Here is a 12,239-nt window from a genome sequence, read left to right on the forward strand (position 1 = left end):
AGTTGCTAGAGGGACAGATCATTATAAACGTCTGAATAGCACAACATACCTAAGTATCATTGCTGGTCAACTTCATCCTATCATGTTGATGGCGTATCCCAATGGAGATGGCTTCTTCCAACAAGACAATGCGCCATGCCACGGTACTCGTATTGTGCAGGAGTGCTTTCAAGAACATGAGGGAGACTTTACCTTGCTTAGGTGGCCCCCACAATCACCAGATCTCAACCCAATTGAGCATTTGTGGGACGAAGTTAAAAGAGCCATCAGGCAGCTGGTTCCACAACCATCAAATCTCACAGAACTGGACAGTGCTATTCATCAGGCATGGTGTCAGATTCCTCACATCACCTGTCAACATCTCGTGGAGTCAATGCCAAGAAGAATCGCCGCAGTATTGAAGGCAAAAGGTGGCCCAACGAAGTACTGATGGGGTGGTCATAATAATCTGGCCAGTCATAATAATCTGGCCACTCAGTGCGTGTGTGTGTGTGTGTGTGTGTGTATATATATATACACACACACACACACACACATACATACATACATACATACATCTATGTACTTATTATTAATGAACCATTTGAGAGTGAGTTAGGAACAACATCAGACCCCTTTATCACGAAATACTTCAATGTATATTTGCTAAAAACAAGAATATTTCCTATATAAATAGTGCAGTTATTAAAATGAGAAAATTTAACAGCAATGCAATACTATCATCTAATGCCTAGTCCATGGTCAATTTCAGCAGTTGTCTCCAAAATGTCTTTTTTTAGTGAAACATGGCTATTTTATTTTTATTTATTTTTAAGCCTCACCTGAGCATATGTTTTTATTGATTTTTAGAGGGAGAGGAAGAGAGAGAGAGAGAGAGAGAGAGAGAGAAAGAGAGAAAGATCAATGTGAGAGAGAAACGATTCATTGCCTCCTGTATGCACCCTGACCGCGGATTGAACCCACACCTAGGTAGTCTTGGACTCAAATGAACCAGGACAATGATAATTTTTGCTTTGCAGAAGGTAAAGTATGGGATATGGAGGTAGTGTAGGAAATTGGGTATGAGCATTTATCTGGCTCCCACACAGAACCAAGTGTTCAAGGAAGGGTAAGGAAATACAGAAACTATACTTTGTAACAGATTTAAATATTTCAAGAAAACTGTGTTATACAGCTCCAGTGAATTCATAATCAGGTATGTGGTGTGGGAAACTTTACAGAGAACAAGGGATGCTAGAAGAAGCATAATGCATATGTTTTATAAGAAGGCACACTTACAAAGATTACCATCTCTTTATTGATGCTATAAAGCAAAAAATTCTCAGTTAATTTCAGTGAATTCTTGGGATTAAAAAGCTTTGGTGAGTTATAGCCATACGTTCCTATATCTCACACACACACACACACACACACACACACACACACACACACACGAACCAACAATAACAAGCTCTAAAGGTATTTCTGGTCTGCAGTGGGGAGAGGTGATTCCCCATCATACTGTCAACCTGGCACTGGAGGAAGGGCACTTCTATTCCAGCCTGTGAGCTAATGGATAAGAAAATATGTAAATATGTTAAGCATCCTGCATTCTTGTTACTTTTTTTGTTTTACTATCATTAAGTAGATAATTGCAGATCAATTCATGAGTCATACTGGAAAGACATTTCATGACTTGACTCTTATTTTCTTAATTTAATTCAAGTCATGTGAAAGGATATCCATTTCTCCACCACTCACCATATGCACAAGTTGATGAATTTTAGCCATTAAAAAAAATCAAATCTTTATCAGATAAAAAAAGTTTCACCGCTTCTGAGCATATTATTCTCAGGTGCTTAAAGGCATATCTCTAAGAGGAACTCTCCTGGTCTTTTGAGGAAACAGTATTGCTATTAACATAAGTATGTCATGTCAGGTTATCTCTGCTTGGAAGAAGATGAAGTGTTTTGAGTATATGAGTTTTTAAGATTGTGATTAAGAAGACAATTCTATTGCCTGGCTTGCATGGCTCAGTGGTTGAGTGTCAACCTGTGAACCTCATGGTTCCATTCCTGTTCAGGGCACATGCCCGGGTTGTGAGCTCGATCTCCAATAGGGGGTGTGTAGGAGGCAGCCCACCAATGATTCATCATTAATGTTTCTATCTCTCTCTCCCTCTCCCTTCCTCTCTGAAATCAATAAATATATATTTTTTTTAAAAGAAGAGAATCTTATTTTTTATGGATTCCCTTTCTCATGCTGTTTAATAATGGAAGACCTAACTGCCAGAATCATCATTATGAACACCATGTCTCGGAGTGCAGGTTAAAACCAAAGGGAGAGAGTGGACTGAATAGGGACCGGATGGGCCTAGAAGCTGATTTTTTTAATTGTGTCCTCAAGGCAGAGTACTAAAATATAGTTCCTTTTAACTGAGTTCTAGTTAATTGAATCTGAATCATTTTAGCCAGAAATATTGTAGTTATTATTATTTTTGAGTCAATGGGCAGAGTACTTTTTTTTGTCTATTTGTTTCTCTTCCGGGGAGTATTTTTTTTCTTTTTTTACCTCACCCCTTGCTCTGAAGATGAAGAGGATTCTAATAACTCAGCAAGGATATTTGAAATGAGAATATAAAGTCTTAGGTTCTATCTTCAGAGGCGTTATTTCTTAGGCCCAGTATTGGTGGTGGATCAGAAGCCATTGGCGTTACCTGGGAGCTTGTTAGAAATGCAGAGACTCAGGCCTACTCGTGACCGCAATTATAATTGTAACAAGATCCCTGGGTGATTCAGATTCACGTGTACATTAGAGTTTGAGAAGCACTCATCTGTAAATTTGAAGAGAATTTATAAACTATTTCAAAAAACAATTCTGAGGTCAAAGTGGGCATGACTTAAAAAGTTTAAGGAGTTCATTTTGAATATATTATCCTAAGTAGCAAAGATTTTCCATTTGAGGAAGAAAGGTAAAAAATAAAAATTGCTAGCAGTTGTGAACAAAGCAAGTAGGCAAGTCACATAAAAACATAACCCAAAATTATATGCAGGCTTTCTGCTATCCTGCGTGTAAAGAGATTTGACTTTATTCAATGATTTTTCTTCTCTATGAATGTTAAATAGAGAGAATGCAAGTAAACTAAAAGTAGCAAGCATTCATTGTGCTTAATAAGTGTAAAAAATGCTGCTAGATAGTAAAGAATACATGGAAAGCTAGCAAGCATTCATTGTGCTTACTAAATGTAAAAAATGATGCCAGATAGTAGAGAATACATAGAAAGCTAGGATGTCATCTTCATTTTGAAGAGCCTAGTCTGGCACTTAAAAATTACTTATTGAGTTTAAATGTTGAATTGAGGTTAGGTAGATGAACACCTGCTAATGTAGAGTGAGAAGTCTTAAATAGATTTGGGCACTACAATGGGGCCTTGACTTACGAGTGTCCCGACTAACGAGTTTTTTGAGATACCAGCTGTCTCTCCGCTGATTTTTTGCATTGAGTTGACAGAGTAATTTGAGTTAACGAGCTCCTTAACGAGCTCGGTCTCGGAACGAATTAAACTCGTAAGTCAAGGCCCCACTGTACTGGTTGGGAATGGGAGGAAAGAGCAGTATTGCCCATCTCCTCCCATCACTCCCCACACAAGCATTTCTTCTTTTCCATGGCTGCTGTGTGGATGTTCCTACTCTGACACATGTCCTACTCAATGGAATGCAGGTTGAGTAAGAATATTTCTATGAAGATGAAATTTTATATTTAGATCTGTGACTTCAGATATTCTTTTTACAAGGCATAGTGCTGGGACTGGGCATTGAAGGAAAGGTAGGATTTCTATGTGTGGGAAAGGGCACCTGAAGAGTGTGCACAAGAGATGGTAGGGCCTGGACTCCAGCAGTAGGAATGAACAGAAAGTGGTGATTTTTGTGGTGGTGGGGATATGAGAGGGTGTCAAAAAGAAATGCTTGGGAAGTGATGAACACACACACACACACACGCACACACACACACACACACTCTATTAGCATAAGATTGCATGAACATGGGATATATTTGAACGTTCAAAGGCTGTTAAATTGCGTTGTTTACCCATATCTTCAGAAAAAATCACTTCTACTGTCGTGATAAACAACCTGCTTCCCTATTTATAATGGTCTGGCCCTCTAGCAACTTCAGCGCGAAATTATAGCTAACTTGCCTACAAACGTCAGGTGGTCATAATAATCTGGCCACTGTTTGTGTGTGTGTGTGTATTAAAAGGGTAATATGCTAATTAGACTGGATGTCATTCCGGACGTCCTTCCTGAAGAAGCCAGGGCCAGAGGGAAGCCAGCCCAGGTCCCGGGTGCTGGAGGAAAGCCGGTGCCAGTAGTCGGGGGAAGGAAGGCCTACTCCTGCATGAATTTTTGTGCATTGGGCCTCTCTCTCTCTATATATATGTGTGTGTATGTGGTGTGTGTGTGTGTGTGTGTGTGTGTGTGTGTGTGTGTGGCATTAAAAAATAATGCTGACTAACCAGAAGTAAGATTTACCATTGGTTGGAGAATTATCTTCAAATTTAAGTAATGGTTAACTTAATTAAGGTTACCTCTTCTGCCATGGCTGGTGAGCTCAGTGGTTAGAGTGTCACCAGAGCACTGAAGGGTCGAGGGTTTGATTTCTGGTCCAGGGAGCATAGCTGGTTGCAGGTTCAATCCCTAGCTCTGATAGGAGACAACCAATCTATGTATGTATCTCACATTAATGTTTCTCTCTCTCTCTCCTTCCTTCCCCTTCCCTCCTACTCTCTCTAAAAATCAGTGGAAAATATATATTCAGGTCAGAACTGACAAAAAATAAAAAAAAGATTACCTTCTTCCTCTCTAGTAGTTGCGTAGGCAGGGAGAATATGTAGACAATGGAGTTAAGTAGACTGAGCATTCATCAGGTTTGGGGGTTATAAGTTCATGAAGATTTTCAAATTTAATATTAAAATACTGTCCTGAGCATTTTTCTAAATGTGATCATCACCGCTACATTATGTTTCAAAGTATAACTTGGTATGAATCCTTAAAATGAGTATGATAAATATGCTTCTATTTCTGGATAACTTATCACCTAACATTTCAAAATTTGGATACTTGCAAATGCTACGTATGAAAGTGTTTACATCCTTACAATTGATGCAAAGAAATCTTGAAATTTGACTGTCTGCAAAAATTTTTTACTTATTTTATTTTTAACTGATTCTTGAGAGCAGATAATGAAAATATATTTTTTGGATTTTACTGTTTTATTCCTTATTCCTGTGACCTTTGTCAACTTAGTTAATATCCTACCAACACATACTATATTTAAAAATCTGGAGGCATTTATATCTGTGTGGCTTTTACCCTCTGTTCTTACACATTTTCCAAACATGACTTCACAGCTACTTTATTACTAGCGGCAGAATAAAGTGGTAGCTGGGCATAAAATTTGAGTATTTGTAACTTTTTAATATCAATCTTAATATTTATGAAACAGTTTTCATCATTATTTTTAAAAAGTAATTTTAATACATATAAAAGAATATATATAATTTACATGTAATATATGTAGCATAATAATAAAATAAACATTTCTGAAATCACTGCCAAATGTAGAACTAGATTAATTTGCATCTACGTATGTATTTGTCCCTTCCTTATCACATTTTTTTACTTACCCCTTCCACTGAGGTCTTTACATCTTTTCATATGTTTCATTGCTTTGGTCTATGTGCTTTTTCACGTATGTATGTATGGGTGCCTAAAAATGCAGAGTTTCGTGAAATTATTAGCACAATCAAGGTAGTGAGCATATCCATCACTCCTTAAAGTTTCCTCTTGACCCTTTGTGATCTCCCACTCACCCCTTCCGGCCAACCCTCTCCCCAACTCTCAGGCAATCACTGATTGTTTTCTGTCAATGTAGATTAGTTTGTGTTTTCTAGAATTTTATATAACTGTAATTAAACGAGATGGACTCATTTTTGTCTGACTTCTTTCATTAACATAATTATTTTGAGATTCATCCATGATGTTTGTATCAATAGTTAGTTCCTTTTTATTACGGGGCAGTATTCCATTGTATGAACACACCATAATTTGTTTATTCATTCATCTATGGATTGACATCTGGGTTGCTTCCAGATTTAACTTTTCAGATGGACATATATATTTCTCTTTCTCTGAGATAAATACCAAAAACAAAAATGGCTGGATCACATAGTACCTGTATGTTTAACTTTTTAAGAAACTGCCAGACTGCTTTCAAAGTGGTTGTACCATTTTCCATTCTCATCATCAGTGCATGAGAGTTCCAGGTCCTTCACATTCCTGTGAGTGCTTCGTATGATCGCTCATTTTCATTTTAGCCATTCTAAAAATTAGTGATATTTCATTGTGGTTTTAATTTTTCATTTTCTTAGAGTAATGATGTTGAATATATTTTCAAGTGCTTATGCCCTCTATTATTTTCTTAGTGAAATGCCTGTTCAAGTCTATTACCCATTTTTCAAGTGGGTTGTTTGGTTTTCTGTGTACTGTATTTTGAGTGTTGTTTATATGCTCTAGATACAAGTTTTTTCATATTTTTATAATAAGATGTATGATTTACAAAGGAACACATGCCTATATAAATAGTTATATTCTCTCAAAATTTTGAAGTTATTATTCTACTGTTGTCTGGCTTTCATTATTATTGAGAAATCTTATTCATTTTTTTCTCTGACTGCTTTTAAGTTCTTTGTTTTGTCTTTTGTATTCTGCAATTTTATTATATGTCTGATCGTAGGCATAGGTTTTACTTATTATCCTTAGTATAAACTGTACTTTCAGGACATGTGCATTTATATAATGAGTTCTAAAATTTTTATACCTGTTATTGCTTTAAATATCATTTGCTATTTATTCTATTTTCTCCCTGAAGACAGCTATTAGTAAAATAGTGTGCCTTCTCATGTATCCTATATACATCTTGATATTGCTTTATTATTTTCCATTTTACTTTCTCTTGTGTTACATTTTGGGTAATTTCTTTGGGTATATTTTTTCATTCTGATTTTTCTAATCTGCTGTTTAACCCATCAATTCATTTTTTAACTTTAAATAATTACATATTTTCTAACTTTTTACTATGAAAGTTTTCAAACATAGCAAAGTTATAAGAATATTACACTGAACACCTATGCATCCACCACAAGGATTCTATCATCAGCATTTTATTATAGTTTTTACATATCATATCAGTCTATCTCTCTAGCCATCCATTAATCTATTTATAATTTTTAGAAGTTACATTTGTTTTCCTCTTTCTGCCTGTGTATTCTTACTAGATCCTTATTATTTGCTCATCTTTGTAATTGTGACCATTGCTTCTTTAACACTTTACATATTTCTTCTATATACTGTATGAGAATATTCTAAAATCAACAATAATTGGTTATCTAAACCTAAATTTGTTCCCGCTGAATTTCATCCATAGTAACATGCCTTTTGTGAGGGGTTTTGTGATCTTTGATTGTGAGCTCATTTCTTGATTCTAATCAACAGGAGTCCTTCAGCCTTAAGATTTCCTTTAGAAAACATTTTCTTTTGCTGCTGCCATTGCCAGTGGGGAGCTGCTGACATTGAACAGCATCCCTTTAGGCTCTTGGCTCAATAAGGAAGTTCAAGGGTTTCCTTCCTTACTTCCACTTGCTGATATAAGGTCCAGTGTGCTGGAACCATCCCATCCTTCAACCCCCTAGCTGATCTGATCTTAGCTCAGGGTGTGTGTGTGTGTGTGTGTGTGTGTGTGTGTGTGTGTGTGTGAGAGAGAGAGAGAGAGAGAGAGAGAGAGAGAGAGAGAGAGAGAGAGAAAGAAAGATTTATCTTGGAGACCTACCCCATCTGCTGCAACATCAGTAATGCTTCAAAGCATCCCATCCACTCTAGTGCCTAGTTAGTCTGCAGGGCACTTAGCCATAGTGTCAGAAGCAGATGTCTTCAAAACCTTACTTTATATGTTAAACAATTATGACATTTAACTTTTTGGGGTAATTTTTTAATCTCATTTACATCGTAAACCGGAAGATGGATTTATTAAAGCATTCATTTTAGGGGTTATTTGGGCAGGTTTCTAACAGTGATTGTGCAATGTCTTTAAAAAAACAATGAAAAATAATCTATTTTATTTTGAAAACATCTTTATTGTTGAAAGTGTTACATATGTACTCCCCCCTTATTCCCCGTTGACCTCTTCTATTTATTTTAGAGTAGTTTTAATGCCTATGGAAAAGTAAAGCTAGTACAGAGAGTTCCAATGAATCCCACATTATTTCCCCTATTGCATTTCCAATATATGAAATAATCTCACTGAAGGTATTAGGAGAAAAAGGCAATGACCGGAAAATGAGTAGACACTGCAAAACCAAAGGCAAAGAAACCATAAAAAAAGCATCCTACATTTGTAAAAACGGTTAGATTCTTTTGCTTTAGCCTGCATTTCATCTTGGAATTCCCTGGCCTCCTAATAATTTTTTTTAAAAATTGCCTACATTGAGGTTTATTCTTTGTGCTGTGAAGTTCTATGGGTTTTGACAAATGCTTCCTGTTAGGTGTTCACCATCACCCTGTGCTTTACCTATTCGATCCCCCTCCCCTGTCCCAGAACTTCTAGCAATCACTGATTATTATACTGCCTTAGTTTTGTTTTTAAATATTATAGGAACTGAGAAGTGTAGTCTTTTAACTTAGCAATTTGCATTTAAGACTCATTCAAGTTTTTGCATGACTTTATAGCCCATTTCTTCTAATTGCTGAATAGTATTCCATCATGTGAATTTACTATTTTGTTTATCCATTCAACAATTGAAAGCCATCTTGGTTTCTGCCAGTTTTGCAATTATGAATAAAGCTGCTGTAAGAATTCTCATGGAGGCAAAAATGCAATTTTTAGGCATTCCTCTATTTTTATTATTTTTCTTTGAGATGCATATTTATGCACTTCTTTTTTTGACAGATTTTTAAAATCCTCACCCTAGAATATGTTTTTATTGATTTTTAGAGAGAGAGGGAGGGAGAAAGGGAAGGAGAGTGAAATAGAGAGAAAGAGAGAGGGAGAGATATGTGAGAGAGAAACATCGATCAATTGCCTCCCATACACACTTTAATGGGGATTGAACTTGCTCACAATCTAGGTATGTGCCTGACTGGGAATCAAACCTGACACATTTTGGTGCATGGGACGACACTCCCACCAATGGAGCCACCGGTCCAGAGCTATGCACTTCCTTTAATCAGCAAAATTGTCCATATACACATGCATGCAGAAGCTATTTATGAGGTGTTACATGACATTTTGATTCTTTCCTTACATTTTCTTCACAGATATTCAAGAATTTTATGAGGTGACATTGCTGAATTCTCATAAAAGTTATGAGCAGAAGATAGAAGAAGCCAATCAAGTTGCACAGAAATGGGAGAAGACGTCCCTTCTTGCTCCATGCCACGATAACCTTCAAAAGTCTGCAGAGGTATATCACTGAAACTGTTGAAAGAGCTAAAGAATGTTATGACATATGCAAGCACAGAAGTAGCAATCATTATTAACAAAGGGTGACACTAATAGTAGAAATGTAGTTATACTGTTAAAGTTGTCCTGAACAAAAGGTTTTATTGAGCCACTTGTTAGCCAGAAAAAGGTCCTGGTCATGGGGCATCCAGCAGCAGGGCTAGCTGGAGATGGAAAACATGTCCACCACCCTGAGGTTGATGGAGGTCATTTATAGAGTGAGTTTGGGGAAGAAAGATATGTTGTTTTAAATGAATTTACATTAGCTATAAATAAGGGGGGTGGAGGAAATGTGAAGTGAAGAAAGTTCTGGGTTAGGTGAATAGTTCATAAGGAAGTTCATAGTTCATAGTTCATAGTGAATAGTTCATAGTGAATAGTTCATAGTTCATTGGATGCTTCTGGATTGGTTGTGGGCGACAATCCAGCATGTTCATGCATAAGCAAAATGTGGTGGTGTCGGCTGGTTGGTTCTTTTCTAGATAAGCTATCTGGATGTTGATTCAAAGTTTTAACATACTCTTAGGAATGTGAGCAGTCTTTTGTTGGTTTTGGTCTATGAATGTTAACTGATTAACTTCCCTTGTCTCTTGCTCCTGCCCTCCGGCCTACTGTAATTGAATTTAGGATTTTAAGAATATTTCTTTTGTCACTGTATATGTCATTTATCTATGAAATTACAGATTTTGCTAAAAGATAAAATAGGGCATGAGAAGGACATTACTTCACATTAGACCAGTGAGTTCTGCTATGAATATTGTCAGAGTTTGAGTTGACTCAAATCTAAGGCATTCTGGAATTTCAGAGCGTGGTTCCAGATACAATGAGGCAAAGAGATGCATAGTGGGGTTGAAGAGTGTGGTCTAAGCCTGTGATCTCCATAGCAGGGCCATGATCCATTGGGGTGTAGGAACAAAATAATAGACCCCCCGCATTTGTATTTTTAATCACATTTGTTATAATTTTTAATATTTGGGCAATTTATAACATATACTATATCAACAGTTATATATATATATATATATATATATATATATATATATATACACTATATATTTAAAAATAATTATAGCATTATTAGAGTTGTATGTTCAACAAGTTTTTACAGGTAGGGCTATAGGATCAAAAAGTTTGCATACTACTGTTGAAATTAATAGTTACCAAAGAGTAAGAAGGCAAGGCAAGTTGAGGCATGTTTCAGGTTAATAACTGAGGATTAATATGAAGGCAGGTAGTAAATAGTACACATACACACACACACACACACATACACGCACAAAATTGGGGTTGTGTGTCTGACTTAGAAGCTACATGGAATGCAAGTGCTAATCAATAGCAATTGGATTGCTGAATTTTTGGATTGTTAGATTGATACCTGTGATATACTCTCTGTCCTGCTCAGAATTGATTTGGAAACTGGGTAAGATCAAATCTAATGATCATACTTGAAGAAAAGGTTAACAATGACAATAATGTATTAATTAATAGATGCCAACTATGAGAAATTTATGAAATAGTTAAAAGCTTAAAAATCATAATTTCAAATCTGGAAGTAAATATTTTTACGTTTTTAGTGTTTTTTAAAAAATATATTTTTATTGATTTCAGAGAGGAAGGGAGAGGAAGAGAGAGATAGAAACATCAATGATGAGAGGGAATTATTGATTGGCTTCCTCCTGCACATTGGACCCAGCCGCAACCCAGGAATGTGCCCTCAACCAGAATTGAACCTGGGACCCTTCTGTCCGCTGGCCAATGCTCTATTCACTGAGCCAAACTAGTAAGGGCTAGTGAGTTTTTTTTATACATAAAATTGGGACAACATGTGAGGTGTTTTTATGACTTTTAAATTTAATTCCACACAAATAGTGTTTACCCTTATTATATCATTAAATAGTAATGAAAATCTCTTAATGGCTATATAATATTCTATAATTTGGAACTTACGTAAGCAGTTCTTTGTTCAATATTTAGGCTATCTCCAATTTTCTACTATGAATAACACTGAAATGAACATCCATATATATAAACCATGGCTTTTCCTATTATTTCATTATGGTCGATTTTATAAATCAAACTAGTGAGTCCAAGAATATTGACATTTTTAAGGTTCTTGATACAAAATTGTCAAAGTGCTTTGCCAGATGGTGCTTCCAGCAATGTTTGAAAAGGCATATGTACAACATACCCTTAGTAGCATTAATTATTTGAAATATCTGTCAAATTAATAAAATTTGTTACTTAATGCTTTAGATTACAATTATCTATTCATTATTGAGACTGAACTTTTTAAATTATGATTACTGGATATTTATGTATATTTTTGTGATTCACTCAAGCTCTTTGTCCATTCTTCTAGTGCTGCTAGATTCTTATTGTTTTGCAAGAGCATTTTATTTATAAAATATGTTATCTTGTCATAATTATTGAAATATTTTTAATTTTTTGATTGCTATTAATTTTACTTATACAGTAGTGCTCTCTGACATTAAAAATATTTTTAATTTTTTGCCGAAACCGGTTTGGCTCAGGGGATAGAGTGTTGGCCTGCGGACTCAAGGGTCCCAGGTTCAATTCCGGTTCAGGGCATGTACCTGGGTTGCGGGCACATCCCCAGAGGGAGATGTGCAGGAGGCAGCTGGTCGATGTTTCTCTCATCATTGATGTTTCTAACTCTCTATCTCTCTCCCTTCCTCTCTGTAAAA

Source organism: Myotis lucifugus, unplaced genomic scaffold (genome assembly GCF_000147115.1).
Source record: "Myotis lucifugus unplaced genomic scaffold, Myoluc2.0 scaffold_106, whole genome shotgun sequence".
Lineage (NCBI taxonomy): Eukaryota > Metazoa > Chordata > Mammalia > Chiroptera > Vespertilionidae > Myotis > Myotis lucifugus.